This window comes from Dromiciops gliroides, chromosome 4 (assembly GCF_019393635.1).
Source record: "Dromiciops gliroides isolate mDroGli1 chromosome 4, mDroGli1.pri, whole genome shotgun sequence".
In the NCBI taxonomy this organism is placed as follows: domain Eukaryota; kingdom Metazoa; phylum Chordata; class Mammalia; order Microbiotheria; family Microbiotheriidae; genus Dromiciops; species Dromiciops gliroides.
In genome coordinates, this window is record NC_057864.1 from 410,778,912 (window position 1) to 410,793,070 (window position 14,159).

Below are 14,159 nucleotides of genomic sequence, written 5' to 3' on the forward strand. Positions count from 1 at the left end.
ACCCCACAATAAAATAAAATAAAAATAAAATTAATCTAATGGAGAATCTTCAAACTCCTATGTAAAATTTAGCCTTGAGTTATAGCATACACGTTACCCATGTAGGTTAGTACATGGCCAAAAGCAATGAATTTAATCAGAAGACCTGTGTCTGAATCTTAGCTCTGCCACTTCCTATCTATGTGACTTTGTGCATATTATTGTGCATGTTAAAAAAAACCACTTCTGAGTAATTTGGCAAGAATGTATGGTTACAAAAACACAACACAGTTATAAAAATCCTTAGCAAGGCATACAATATGACCACACAATGAAAAATATAAAAAGTAGGGAAGTGAGGAGAGAAAGGGAATAAACATTTATATAGCTCCTATCCAAAATGTTGTCACAAAGAGTGACACAAGTGAAATGACTGAACAACAACAATTATGTGCCAGAAACAATACTAAGCCCTTTACAAATATTATTTCATTTGATCCTCCCAACAACCCTTAGAGAGGTAGTCCTGTGTACCAGGCAATGTTATTGTTCCCATTTTATGGTTGGGAAAACTGAGTCAAACAGAAGTGATTTGTCCAGAGTCAGTAAGTATCTAAATCCAGATTTGAACTCAGGACTTACTGACTCTAGGTTTAGCACTTTATCTACCATGCCACCCGAGTTACTACTTCAAGGAAAGCATAACCTTGGCCACTGTGACATAAAATTAAACTTTCTCATTTGGGGAGCTAGGTGGCACAGTGGATAAAGCACTGGTCCTGGATTCAGGAGGACCTGAGTTCAAATCCAGCCTCAGACACTTGGCACTTACTAGCTGTGTGACCCTGGGCAAGTCACTTAACTCTCATTGCCCTGAAAAAAATTAATGTTAGAATTTTATCTTAAATAAGAAAAATAAGAAAATTAAAACTAATCCCTCCCCCAAACAAATCCTGGCAGTGTTAACAAAATTTTTAAAATTCACACATTCCCTTTTCCCTCTATTAAGTAGGAGGAAATGAGCTAGATTTTTGCCTCAGAGTTTTGACAAAAGATCATCCATCTCTCTCTTCTTCCATTCCTCTTTCTCATTCTTTCTCTTCTTCTCCTTCCATCTTTCTTTCTTATTGGGTTCAAATGAACAAATCTGCCAGTTCGTTGTTGTAGGATGTCAACGGGCAATCACAGCATCATGAAACTTATGTGAAAACCAGGTTTGTTAGAAGAGAAATTAACATGCATATGGAAACCAAAGCAAATTAGCACCTTCTCAGTAATTTATAAACCTGTGAGAATTGCCTATGGCCCTAAGGTTAACCGAATTTCTCAGAGTCACACAGAAGTGTCAGAAATCTTCAATGGAGGTCTTCTGGACCCCAAGGCCCCCTGTCTTATCTACCCTCTGCCATGCCGCTTCTTAGAATGGGTCAGATTGGGTAGCTAGGCGGCAGAGTGGATGGAGCACCAGCCCTAGAGTCAGGAGGACCTGAGTTCAAATCCTGCCTGAGACACTTACTAGCTGTGTGACCCTGAGCAAGTCACTTAACCCCAATTGCCTCACCAAAAAAAAAAAATGGGTCAGATTATAGGTATAGAATGATTTTTATTGGATGCATTTATTTGGCAGAGTTCAGATTCATCTTTAATTTTAAAAGAAACCTAATGGAACGTTAACGATTCTGTCTCTTCAAACAAATGAAAAACTACATTGGGTTGGCTGTAGTATTGAATTTGGAATCAGAAAGACCTGGGTTCGATTCCCCTTTCTGACATTTGCTAGCTGTGTAAAGCTGGGCTAATTGAATCATAGATCCTTCTGGGCGTTTTTGCTTAGAATTCTTCTGAGGATCAGTAACCCTAGAGAGATGTATTTTATAAAGGTTTCTTATCCTGGTTTTACAGGGACCCCATTAGAACATTTCCCTTCCACTCACTACAGTGCTCTTCCCTCTTATTCTTTACTAGCTTCTCTCACATTCCTTCACTGGAAGTGAAGGAACTAGCAAGTATGCAAACCACCCCACAGCTGGGTGAACGCAGGCCTAACAGAACAGAACAGAAGGCCTAACCTGATGGCGCCTGGTGTTGTGGATATTGCTCCATCTCTTGGTGTTTCCTTGGGGAGATAGCACCCTGGTTCTGAAAGATGTGCATGCAGTTCAGGACAGGTTTGGCAAGAGTGTCAGGCTCTGTCCTGCTCTACTTTCATTGCTCAGGAATGGTGATCCAGGAATTTCTGTAGCTTCGTCGACTTGACTGACATGGTCTGGGTTGGTCACTCAAGTGCCACGTTTGGAGCTTCCTCTCCTATCATGCACATCTCTAGGGAGTGGCTGCCCAAACCTTAGAGGTGCCAGGATCACGGACAGAGAGCTGAAAGGGCCCTTGGAAGCCATTAAAAGTCCAACCCATTCATTTTACAGATAAGGAGACCGAGGCTGACAGAGTTTAAGTCGCTTGAGCAGGGTCAAACAGCTTGTAAATATCTGAGGCAGTATTCAGTCTTGCCACTTTCTGAACTCCATGTCCAGTTTTCTGTCCATCATGCCAGTGGAGACATCACCTGGTCCTATCTTTAAATTTTACAGATGGGGAAAATCAAGACTGAGAAAACTGGAGCAACTTGTCCATGGTCACACAGCTAGTTAGTGGAGGATCCAGGGCTAGCTTTCAAGTCTCATGCCTTCCAGTTTATTATTATTATTATTATTATTATTATTATTATTATTATTATTATTATTATTATTATTTTAGTGAGGCAATTGGGGTTAAATGACTTTCCCAGGGTCACACAGCTAGTAAGTGTTAAGTGTCTGAGGCCGGATTTGGACTCAGGTCCTCCTGAATCCAGGGCCGGTGCTCTATCCACTGCGCTACCTAGTTGCCCCTCCAGTTTATTTTAGTTTTAGTTTTTTTTAGTGAGGCAATAGGGGTTAAGTGACTTGCCCAGGGTCACAGAGCTAGTAAGTGTTAAGTGTCTGAGGCCGGATTTGGACTCAGGTCCTCCTGAATCCAGGGCCGGTGCTCTATCCACTGAGCCATCTAGCTGCCCCTCCAGTTTATTTTAGAATGCCGTTTCCTCTCTTTAGGCTTGGTTGCCTGCATGGAGGTTATAATGGGCACCTGCAGGGAAAGCATTTGTCCCTTTGAATGGATGAAGCCTAGATTTAGAACAAACGCTCTCAAAACCTTCCTTTAACACATGTGTTGTACTTTCAGCTTTATTATTATGCAGATTCTCAGACAACTCATACCACTTATCCCAACGGTCTGGAAGTGCTACAATTTCCTAATAAGCAAACTGGTAAGTTGTAGACTGACTCTTGAGGTCAGATTTACTTTATTAACATCATTTTTCTTAGATTCTCTTTCCTGTTGGCTTATCCTGAAAATATTCCTCATAGAATGTTTACAGAAAGGGGAAGATTTGCCACGTGTTTTCTTGTAATAGAAAAAAAAATCATTTAGCAAGAAAAAGCAGCTGGTGAAAAATATATGAATAGCACACGTGAGCATGATGGGACTGGCTGAGCATATGGACAACAGCAATTAGAAGTATCTAGGCCAGGTCTACAAAACTGCAATGATGCAAAGAAGTCTGACCTTTATCAGCTGAGATAATTGAGAGAAAAAATAAGTTTGAGGGCTTCCGTGATTCTAATTGATTTCAAATTCCTTAAATGATTGCTCAGTCCTTTGTTTTACTTTGGGTGTGCAGAGGTAGGCAGATGACAGTGCTGTGGCAGAGGAGAGAGCATCATCATGGCATCAGCTCTCATACGGCGCAGTACCTGGGCTCTTCCCCAATGGGCCCAATTGAGATGCATAATCTGCAAAATACACCAAGGAAATGGTGCTTGCTGCCAGCATTTGCAAATAATATAATCCGCTGTACCTCTGCAGCGGTGACCTTCCAAGCCATCTTTCTTTACCTCTTATAAATTCAAAGCCATCTGTAGCACAGGCCCTGGGGCTTACTCTTCCAAACCTTGCTTTCCGCTGACCATCTGGCCAACCCCCAGAGCATGGTTGCTACCTCTCCCCTCAGACTTCTTAGGGTTAGACCTAAGAGGTTGGGGGCGGGGTGGAGATGGTTTTCTAAGGAAGGCTCATGGGCTCCCATCATTGTGTTTTCCTTATTGTGATTATTATTTTATATCAATCTTGTGGCCAGAATTACTTTTTAGAAAGGGGTATTCGTTGAAGTGGTGTAGTAAGGGCAATTGGGACAAAACATCTAAAGCTTTGGTTCTTGAAGTTCACAGGGCGGGAGGCAGGAGCCTGAGGCCAAGGCCAAGGTCAAGGCTGGGCTTCTTTTCCTCCCTCCTCCCTCCTCCCGTCCTCCAGGGATTTGTTTTCTGAGGTTTGGCTGGAACGTTCTCCTCTGACTACACACGCACTCGGATCTTTGATATGAAGCCAGCTCACTGGTGTTGTATAAGCCCCACTGGGCATGACAACCATTCTAAGCAACGTCTGTGTGCAGCTCTCCCCTCCAGACATTGATTCCTTTCACAGAATCATAGATTTAGAACTTAAGGGACTGGAGGTCGTTGAGTCCGACTTCCTCATTTTACAGACAAAGAAATCGAGGTGCAGAGGGAAGGGGACGGGAAGAGGAACAAGGGAGAGGAGCAAGCATTTATTAAGTGCCTACTATGTGCCACGCACTTTATTAATATTATTCTGTTTGGTCTTCTCAGCAATCCTAGGAGGTAGGTGCTACTCTTGTCCCCACTTGATAGTCGAGGAAACTAAGGCAAACAGGCTCAGTGACTTTCCCAGAGTTCATTAGAACCACCCATTAGTCATCCGCTAGTGATTTACCACCTCTTTTCATTTGCTTTAAGGAATTTTTTTTTTTTTGCCGAGGCAATGGGGGTTAAGTGACTTGCCCAGGGTCACACAGCTAGTAAGTGTCAAGTGTCTGAGGCTGGATTTGAACTCAGGAGCTTTTGAATTCAAGGCCTGTGCTTTATCCACTGCGCCACCTAGCTGCCCCCAGGAATTTTTAAAAAGAACATTAATAGAAAAAAAATATACTTCAGATCTTCTTTAATAATTGTGTTCCCCTTGTAGCTATTATTCAGTTACATTGGATTTAATATGGGCATAATCTCATACTTAAGTTTTAATTTTAAAAAATAATCAACCACTTGGTTCCAGAGATGGTAACCACAGTGAAAAAGCCATCTATTTCTTCTTGGGTTAAATGACTCCGTGGAAGGCTCACTGCCATGCAGAGGGAGGTCAGCCCTGGCTCCTGTAGCCATTGAATTTACCTCCTCTGCCTGGGCCAAGCTTCAGTGTGGTGGAGAAAATGGGTGCCTCCAATAATTGAAACTGCGTGGGGCAATTATGGCTGATGGGGTGGGGGGAGCTGATTGGACATGTTCTATTCTCTCACTACATCTGAGGGCAGAAATGCATTTTCCCTCATGGTAACTTTAGTGCTGTGGTATCGACCAATTAAAAAAAAAACTACACAGTGCAGCTGATTAATTAGAGTAGAAACGAGACTGATTTCATGACTTTTGCTGCTTTGGCATCTGGTTCCTGGTATTTAAAAAAAAACCATTTTTAACGCCACTGATGATAATTGCCACTGTTATCAAGGCTGACATTTATGTGGCATTTTTTTTCTTTTTTTTTTGGTGAAGCAATTGGGGTTAAGTGACTTGCCCAGGGTCACACAGCTAGTAAGTGTTAAGTGTCTGAGGTCGGATTTGAACTCAGGTCCTCCTGAATCCACTCTATCCACTGTGCCACCTAGCTGCCCCTATGTGGCATTTTTAAGGTATACAAGGCACTTCCCATGAGTTACTGCAACGGATCTTTAAGACCTCCCTTTGAGAGTGGTTCTACTACAATCTCCTTTTCATAGATGAAGGAATGATGAGTAGCAGCAGCAGGAGACTTTGGTCTTAAATGAGAATAGAAACACAGGAAGAACTTGGCTTAGGGCCTTGGGCTGTCCCAAAAGCAAGTGACAAGTTATTTCTGAGGAAAACGAGCAGATCCTGCTTCTTGAATTCTCATTTTCTTTAAGTAATAATCATAATCAAATAACAGCATTTAAATGCTGTCTACTATTGTCCTATTTTATCCTCACAATAACCCTAGGAGATAAATACTGTTAGTATCCCCATTTGACAGATGAGGAAATTGAAGTCAAGGGGTTGAGTGACTTGCCCAGGGTCACACACAGCTACAACTGTAAATGCCTGAGCCTGGATTTGACCTCAGGTCTTCCGAACTTTAGGCCCAACTTTCTATCCACTACACCTGCAGAGAATAAGGCCTACAGAGGGGATGCCTGTTTAAGGGTGAGTGGGACTGGATAACCTCTCAGATCCCTTCCAACTTCAAGTTAGCCTTCATCTGAATGTGTAAATTCTGTTATGCTTGCTCAAATATGCATCTCCTCCCTTCTCAATCACACCTTGGAGATCAGATTGTGTGTCTGCTACATGCTTCACAGTTTGTTTATTCTTTACTCATTTGAGTAAAGTATTGGTTTTGGTCGTCCCGTTCTTGAACTTAGATTTAAACAGACTTTTCTCCTCCGCGACAATCCTATTCTGACGCCTCACTTTGATATAGAGGTGACCCTGGGGGTCTTGAAGACTTTGTCGATGGGGTCCAAACCCTGGCAAGGTCCCACCAAACTGGAGATACTCTCAGCATGGGCTCCATCGTAGGCTGCGTGTCTATTGTCCCAAGAGCAGCTTACTAGATATGTTTGGACAGATTAGCTTCTGGGTAATGATTTTTCTGGTTTTGTTTTTGGCCAAGACGACCCATCCAGGACCATCATGAGGTTTTGATCTATGTTAGTGGAAGGAGTGCCTGTGTCAACAAAATCATAGATCCTTGAAGTGGTGCTGGAAGTTAAAAAAAATAAGGCTTGGATAAGCTCACGCAGTGAGACCCTTCCTTTGTGTGACATATCCACTGTGTGAATCTCATTGGCTCTTGGCCTAAACAGTACTGTACTTGAGTCTGTGTTTGAGCCATCTCAGGTCATCACCTTCAGTTAACTCCTCCCTTTGCTTTCCTAAGTTTTTGAAGGTTGTGTATTTTCTCTAATGCAAAAAGAATGGCCCATTCTGTATTGGCTGCCAAATCTATGTTGACTTGCTTATTGCATATGACTGCTAGAGAAAGTGACCCCAGATTTTATGCTAAATCTTCTCTAGCCATTATACTTGATATGCTGTTCAGCTCTTCCCTACTGTAAATAATTGGCATGTAAATTTTTGCTGACATTGGCAAACCCAGTGCAATGAAGCCATTCTCATTGTCTTCTTCAAAACAAGAACCATGAACCTGTTTTCTCTGTTTCTGCCTTTCCTGTCATTTCTTTCTCCTTCCTATCCTTAACTTTCAGCCTATGCAGTTATGTGCCTCATTAGCATTTTAACTCTAGCAGTATGTCACATATGGGGTGGGCCAAACTCAGAAGAAGACATGAGAAACGTCTCAGCCTCCTTCAGACCCAAGGTGAAGGGCTCTTCTCAGTGACCTTAAACAAATCATTGAAAATGAAGGATTAGACTTGTTGGCTCACAGCTGCCATGGAGGATGATTGATTAGTGTTAATTCAGTTCTTTTGAAAATGAAAAATCTTTTACCGACCTGGATTTTCTTTCTGTCACTGAACCTTTTAAACTGTCTGAGTCTTCGGTTGTTGGGCTGTAAAACTCACTAAATTACTCTGTAGGAATTTGTAAGTAGTGTTATTGTTCTTTGGTCAGTTTTCGTAGAGGAAGTCACAGGGATGCTGAATAGAAAAACAAGGTAGTCAATTGACATACCCTTTCCAGAAGCAATGGTGATGCCATTCTGATTATAGTTCCCAGGGCAAGAGGTAAAGGGTACCATATACATGTCCAAAAGCATATTGGAAACTGGCCAAGGTAGAAGAGATGCTTGTACCTGGTTCTAGAAATAGCATTTCAATTGATTGCCATTATCCACTATGATATCTCTTGTGTCAGGAATTACTAGGGCAAATGATCAAATTTAGTTTTGAAGAAGACTTGAGAGAGATAAGCATTGGGAAGCAGCATAGTACAAGGGAAAGATGGCTGGATTTGGAGTTAGGCAATCTGTCTCTTACATCTTTTGTGACATGAGTGGAGTCGCCTGACAATCTTTTTTTTTTTTTTTTGCGGGGCAATGGGGGTTAAGTGACTTGCCCAGGGTCACACAGCTAGTAAGTGTCAAGTGTCTGAGGTCGGATTTGAACCCAGGTACTCCTGACTCCAGGGCCGGTGCTCTATCCACTGCGCCACCTAGCTGCCCCGACAATCTTTTTAAAAGCACAATTGATAAAAATTGCTTTAAAAAAAGATTGCTTCTAAATAGACTCAATGTAATATACTTATACTTTTTTAAAAATTGCTTCCTATAGAAAAACACCACCCCAATGGCACTAAGGAAATTGTGTTTCCAGATGGGACAGTGAAACACCTTGGTGTCGGTTACGAGGAGACTGTGTTTCCTGATGGAACAGTGGTGAAAATAGAAAGGTTAGCATTGGGAGTTTATGGAAATCCAAGGCATGCTGTTTTGTTTTGTTTTGTTTTGTTTTGTTTTGTTTTGTTTTATTTTGTTTTGTTTTGTTTTGTTGGGGGTTTTTGCATTCTTTTCTGTTTTCCTTCTCCTTTTTTCTCCTTATTCCCTTAGGTATTAGTGGAATTCAAATTATCAATCATTTAAAAAATATTTATCAAGTGCTTACTATGTGCCAGGCAGTATACTAAAGGGTAGGGACACAAAATAAGGTTAACAGACTCTGCCTTCAGGTAGCATGTGTTCTAATGAGGGAAACAGAACAGAATGTAAATTGCTAAGGATGAAATGTATACTTGAGAAGGAAATAGCAAATCAGGAAAGTATCCTTGCCAAGAAAACCCCCTGTACAAATTTGGTCCATGGGGTCACGAAGAATTGGACATGACTGAATGGCTGAACAACATGATATTTACAGAGTGGATGAAAATGCCTACCAAAGCAGGGTGTGGGAATGGGGTGTAGGGAAGGGGGGAAGGGGGAGGGTGGGAGAATGGGGAAAGGTTTCCTAGAAGATTTGAACTGAGATTTGAAGAAAACCAGGAAAACTAAGAGGCCAAAGTGGAGAGGCTGAGCATTTCGAAGAAAGGATCATTCTTCATAGGTGTGTAAGTAGGACTGGTTAATGAGAACAATTCTTTCTTTGCCTGGAGTGCCCACTGTGAAGGGGATTAGGATGAGGTGTTATTGGCCAGTCCCTATTACATGGCTAAGAGCAAAGGTAGAGAAAAAGTGACTTGGATTCTGGAGGCCTTGTCTGGGTTGCTCAGCATTCATTTAGAAAATGGGTGTTAAATAAATATTACCTAACATTTGTTTCATTGTCAATTGCCATGTTTAAAAAATTTCTTAAATGAAAAGTAAAGCCATATTTTAAACAGTTATCTCCCTGAAGCATATCTGTGAAAATCTGTGATCAAGTTTGGTTAAATTGATTAAATGTTTTTAATAAGTATGATTAATTATATAACTGTTTTTTTTAGTTATTTTTCAGTTCTGTCTGACTCATCATGACCCCATTTGGGTTTTTTCTTGGCAAAGATTTTAGAATGGTTTACCATTTCCTTCTCTAACTCATTTTACAGATGAGGAAACAGAGGCAAACAGGGTGAAGTGACTTGCCCAGGGTCACACAGCTAGTAAGTGTCTGAGATCAGATTTGAACTCAGGAAGAAGAGTCTTCCTGACTCCAGCCCCAGCACTCTACCCACTGAACCTCCAATTACATAGCTGTAATAAATATGATTAATTTTTTTAGACTATACAGCGGGAGAATTGATCATTTCTGGTTTGGTAATGTGGAAAATTCTAACACCACATGATTCCGTGAGCTCCTAAGAATGCCTAACCTACTATGTGAGGAGAATAGGTCTGGTTAGCAGTGATATCTCCCACTTATTTCTGGATAGCTTTAGTATTGGCTACCAGACCTAGCACTTTATAAGACTAATTCTCTCCTCTTAGGAATGGAGATAAAACCATTATATTCAGTAATGGGCAGAAGGAGATCCACACTTCACAGTTCAAGAGGAGGGAATTCCCTGATGGTACCGTCAAGACTGTGTATAACACTGGCCATCAGGAGACGAAGTACGCGTCTGGCAGGGTTCGAATCAAAGATGAAGCAGGAAAGATCATCCTTGACAAGAAGTGATTTGCCTCTTCTGCGTGTAAAATTATGTATGCGATTCTGATTTCTTCTCATTCAGGTTTTCTTTGATATTTTTTAGCCGTCTGACCAGAGACGAGACATAGGTAAGGGGCCTATCAGGAGAGGTGCATGAGAGATCTCGAACCCAACTAATTGAGTAGAAATTGTAAAAGAAAAATGACCCACTTACTTCTCAATTTATAAGGAAAAAATCGGTTGAAATAACACTCTTGAGCCAACTTCTTGTCCCCAAGGCAATTGTTCCTGGTCGTCTCCAGGCCACTTATTATTCTTCGGTGACTGAATGTGCCTGTGGTTGGAACACCTTGCTCAGCTCTCTTCTGCTGCCATGCAGAAGCAGGTGAACTTAGCCTTTTTTGGAATCCTGCCTCACCAGGGATTGTCTGAACAGCAATACCTGTCGTAATTCCAGAGCTGGGTTTTGTGCTTGGTTCCAAACACAGTGAATGAATTGAAGGGGCTTTAAACAGTCTTGTAGCAACACCTGTCATGAGCAGCAGACTTACCCACCTCTCTGACTCCACCTTTAATTCTCTGGCAGCCATTTACCCTCCTAATCCCAAATGTGAAAATGATTGCACGATTTTTACTAGCCTTACACCTTTGATTCCATTTTAAGCAGCCCACAGAATGCAGAAATAAACTTTTTTTTTTCTGAAACAATTAGAGCCCAGGAAATGTTGGAAATGAATAACTTCTTGTAATTGTTAACACCGATGACAGGATGTGGTCAGATGTGATTTGCTGAATATTCACTCTTGTATATCTTTATGTGAAACCAGATGTGATCATGTATTTTGCATGCTGAAAATTATCTTGGCCCTGGGTGTATATTGTGCACCTACTACTGCGTGCTTTAAGATGCTCTTGTATTGTTGTTCAAAGAAACTAAAAATCAACATTCTGTCTTGTTATGAGAAATGGAATTCTTTTTTTTTAATTGCTTCAGGGTTAATACCCTGCCCTTGTAGGTGGATGCTGAGAGTCCATTTGTCAGAAATAATAGGCACAAACAATTCCAAAACTCTTTTTGCAGTTGGACTAAGATAATACTTTGATTAGTAGAAATCAGCTCATTTTTCATATTGTCCTTCAAAGAGACACAACAGACTCTAGTGAATCAATTGATTTCTTCTTTTAATTTTATTTTTTTTAATCAATTGATTTCTTTTTTTTTTCTTTTTTTCTTTTTTTTTTTTTTTTAGTGAGGCAATTGGGGTTAAGTGACTTGCCCAGGGTCACACAGCTAGTAAGTGTTACGTGTCTGAGGCCGGATTTGAACTCAGGTACTCCTGACTCCAGGGCCGGTGCTCTATCCACTGCGCCACCTAGCTGCCCCAATCAATTGATTTCTAATTGTCTTGTGGCACATTAAGAGTTGAGAACCCCAGGGGCAGCTAGGTGGCGAAGTGGATAGAGCACCGGCCCTGGAGTCAGGAGTACCTGAGTTCAAATCCAGCCTCAGACACTTAACACTTACTAGCTGTGTGACCCTGGGCAAGTCCCTTAACCCCAATTGCCTGATTAAAAAAAAAAAAAAACAAAAGAGTTGAGAACCCAAATGTTATTTAACCAGAAAGCTGTGTTCAGCTATCATGGAACCTGGCTGAGTGACAGCACTCATCCAATATAATCTTCCCAACCCTGCTGAATGTGTAAAACCTCTCCTGGAGATGAAAAGGGCCCAATAGAAGCATTGTGTTTTCAAACGTGACATGCTGGCTAGAAATCTCTAAAAATTGTAAAAGCTTCCGTTTGTTTAATGTCATGATGAATGCTTAGTTTGGGCCCATGGATGTAAAAATGAGCTTGAAATGGGCCTCTGTGCATATATGTTGATGAACTCTATGTAGATTATAAGATTTTGAGTCATCTGTGGAGAGCCATTAACATTAATTGCAGATAAAAATTATCCTGGTATGGAGAGAGAAATAATGTTATGTACCCACCAATAAATAGATGTCAATTATCTAAGGGAAGGAGCAATGGATTTGGAGGATACCTTGGCAAGAGTTTCATCTTGTCAAAACCCAACTAGTTGTACAAACATGGGAAAGTTATCTGCTCTGTACTTCATGTTACCCCCCCCCCTTTTCTGCTGGGCAATGAGGGTTAAGCGACTTTCCCAGGATCACACAGCTAGTTAAGTGTCAAGTGTCTGAGGACCGGATTTGAACTCAGGTTCTCTTGAATACAGGGCCGGTGCTTTATCCACTGTGCCACCTAGCTGCCCCCTCATTCCCCTATTTTTAAAAGACTGAGGTCAAGGGGCAGCTAGGTGGCACAGTGGATAGAGCACCAGCCCTGGATTCAGGAGGACCTGAGTTCAAATCTGGCCTCAAACATTTGACACTTACTGGCTGTGTGACCCTGGGCAAGTCACTTAAATCCAATTGCCTCACCAAAAAAGAAAAATTTAAAAAAAAAAGACTGAGGTCATACCTATTTCACAGGAATAGGAGGATGAATGGCAGCTTAGTGAACACCTTTTGAAGAAAAGGCATCACACTGAATCTAGTTATCTAACTTATTTTATTTAGTCCTAAAAGGATCAGAGAGCTTCACTCAACCCTAAGAAACTCAGGGGTTTCTATGAAAGTAGCTCTCCCTTGCCCATATCTTTGATGTGGCATTTCATTCTGGCAAAACTTGCCATGTAGCCCAGAAAGAGGGCATTGGGGACCCCATAATATTAAGGATCAGTAGCCTTCCATTGTAAATGGATTTACCACTTGTTTTAATTCAGTTCAATTCAGTAAGCATTTATGAAACATGTACTCTGTGTGTGTATATACACACACGAAACTGATATTCTACTGGAGGGGCACACATAGATAAGCAAAAACAAAATACAATGCAAAATAAATACAAAGTATTTGGTCACACAAAAAAATAAGTCATCACGGAAGAATATTTTCTAAGAGGTTGTCCTCAAGCTGAGCCTTAAATTGAGAAAAAACAGGGGCTCCAAGATGTAGAGTTGAAGAAGCAGCTGAAGAACTTTGCCATTCCAGGTATGAGGTAGCCTGCACAACAACATGGAGTAAGGAACGTCACCAACTGGAAATAGGTAGTTTTCCAGTTCTGGCACTTTTTGCAATATAAGTTCAAATCAAGCAGAGAAGCCAGGACTAGAAGCACAGAGAGGAAGGATAAGGATGTTCTCCCTTCCTCACATGGAAAATCTCCACTCTCATCATCAACTTTTTTCTGTGGTGTTATTTTTATTTATTATTATTATTTTTGTGTGAGGCAATGGGGGTTAAATGACTTGCCCAGGATCACACAGCTAGTTAAGTGTCAAGTGTCTGAGATCATATTTGAACTCAGGTCCTCCTGAATCCAGGGCCGGTGCTTTATCCACTGTGCCACCTAGCTGCCCCACTGTGGTGTTAATTTTCACTACTACTCTTTTCAAGTCTAGTGTGTGATCAAAGTGTTATTATACTCTCATCCACTGAACATTTCTACATTTTATCACCTTTGCCTAGAATACTCTTCCCCAACCTCCACCTGCCACAATTCTAAACTTTTTCAAGAGTCCATCTAATGGCTACCCTCTCAATGAACCCTCCTTTCTCACCCCACTCCTGCTTTAATCCTTCCCCATCAACCAAAAGTGGTTCCCCATCTCCTTGAATCTCTAATGTAATAGTTGGCCTTTCCTAGTCATTGAATAATTCTCATTTATATTACAGCCACTTAAACATGAGTCTTCTCTCTCTCTCACTAGACTGCAGGTACTGTGAAGGCAGGTACTAACTTTGTTTTTCATCTTGGGACTTTCCACAGCACCTGGTATTATATTAGCAGACTCAGCAAAAAAAAATTTTGAATGAAGGATGAGTGGAATGAAGGAATAGAGTCAAACATAATTTGTGATAACCAGGATTGTCCTGAGGCAAAATTGTGAAGCAGATGAAGCCTCTAC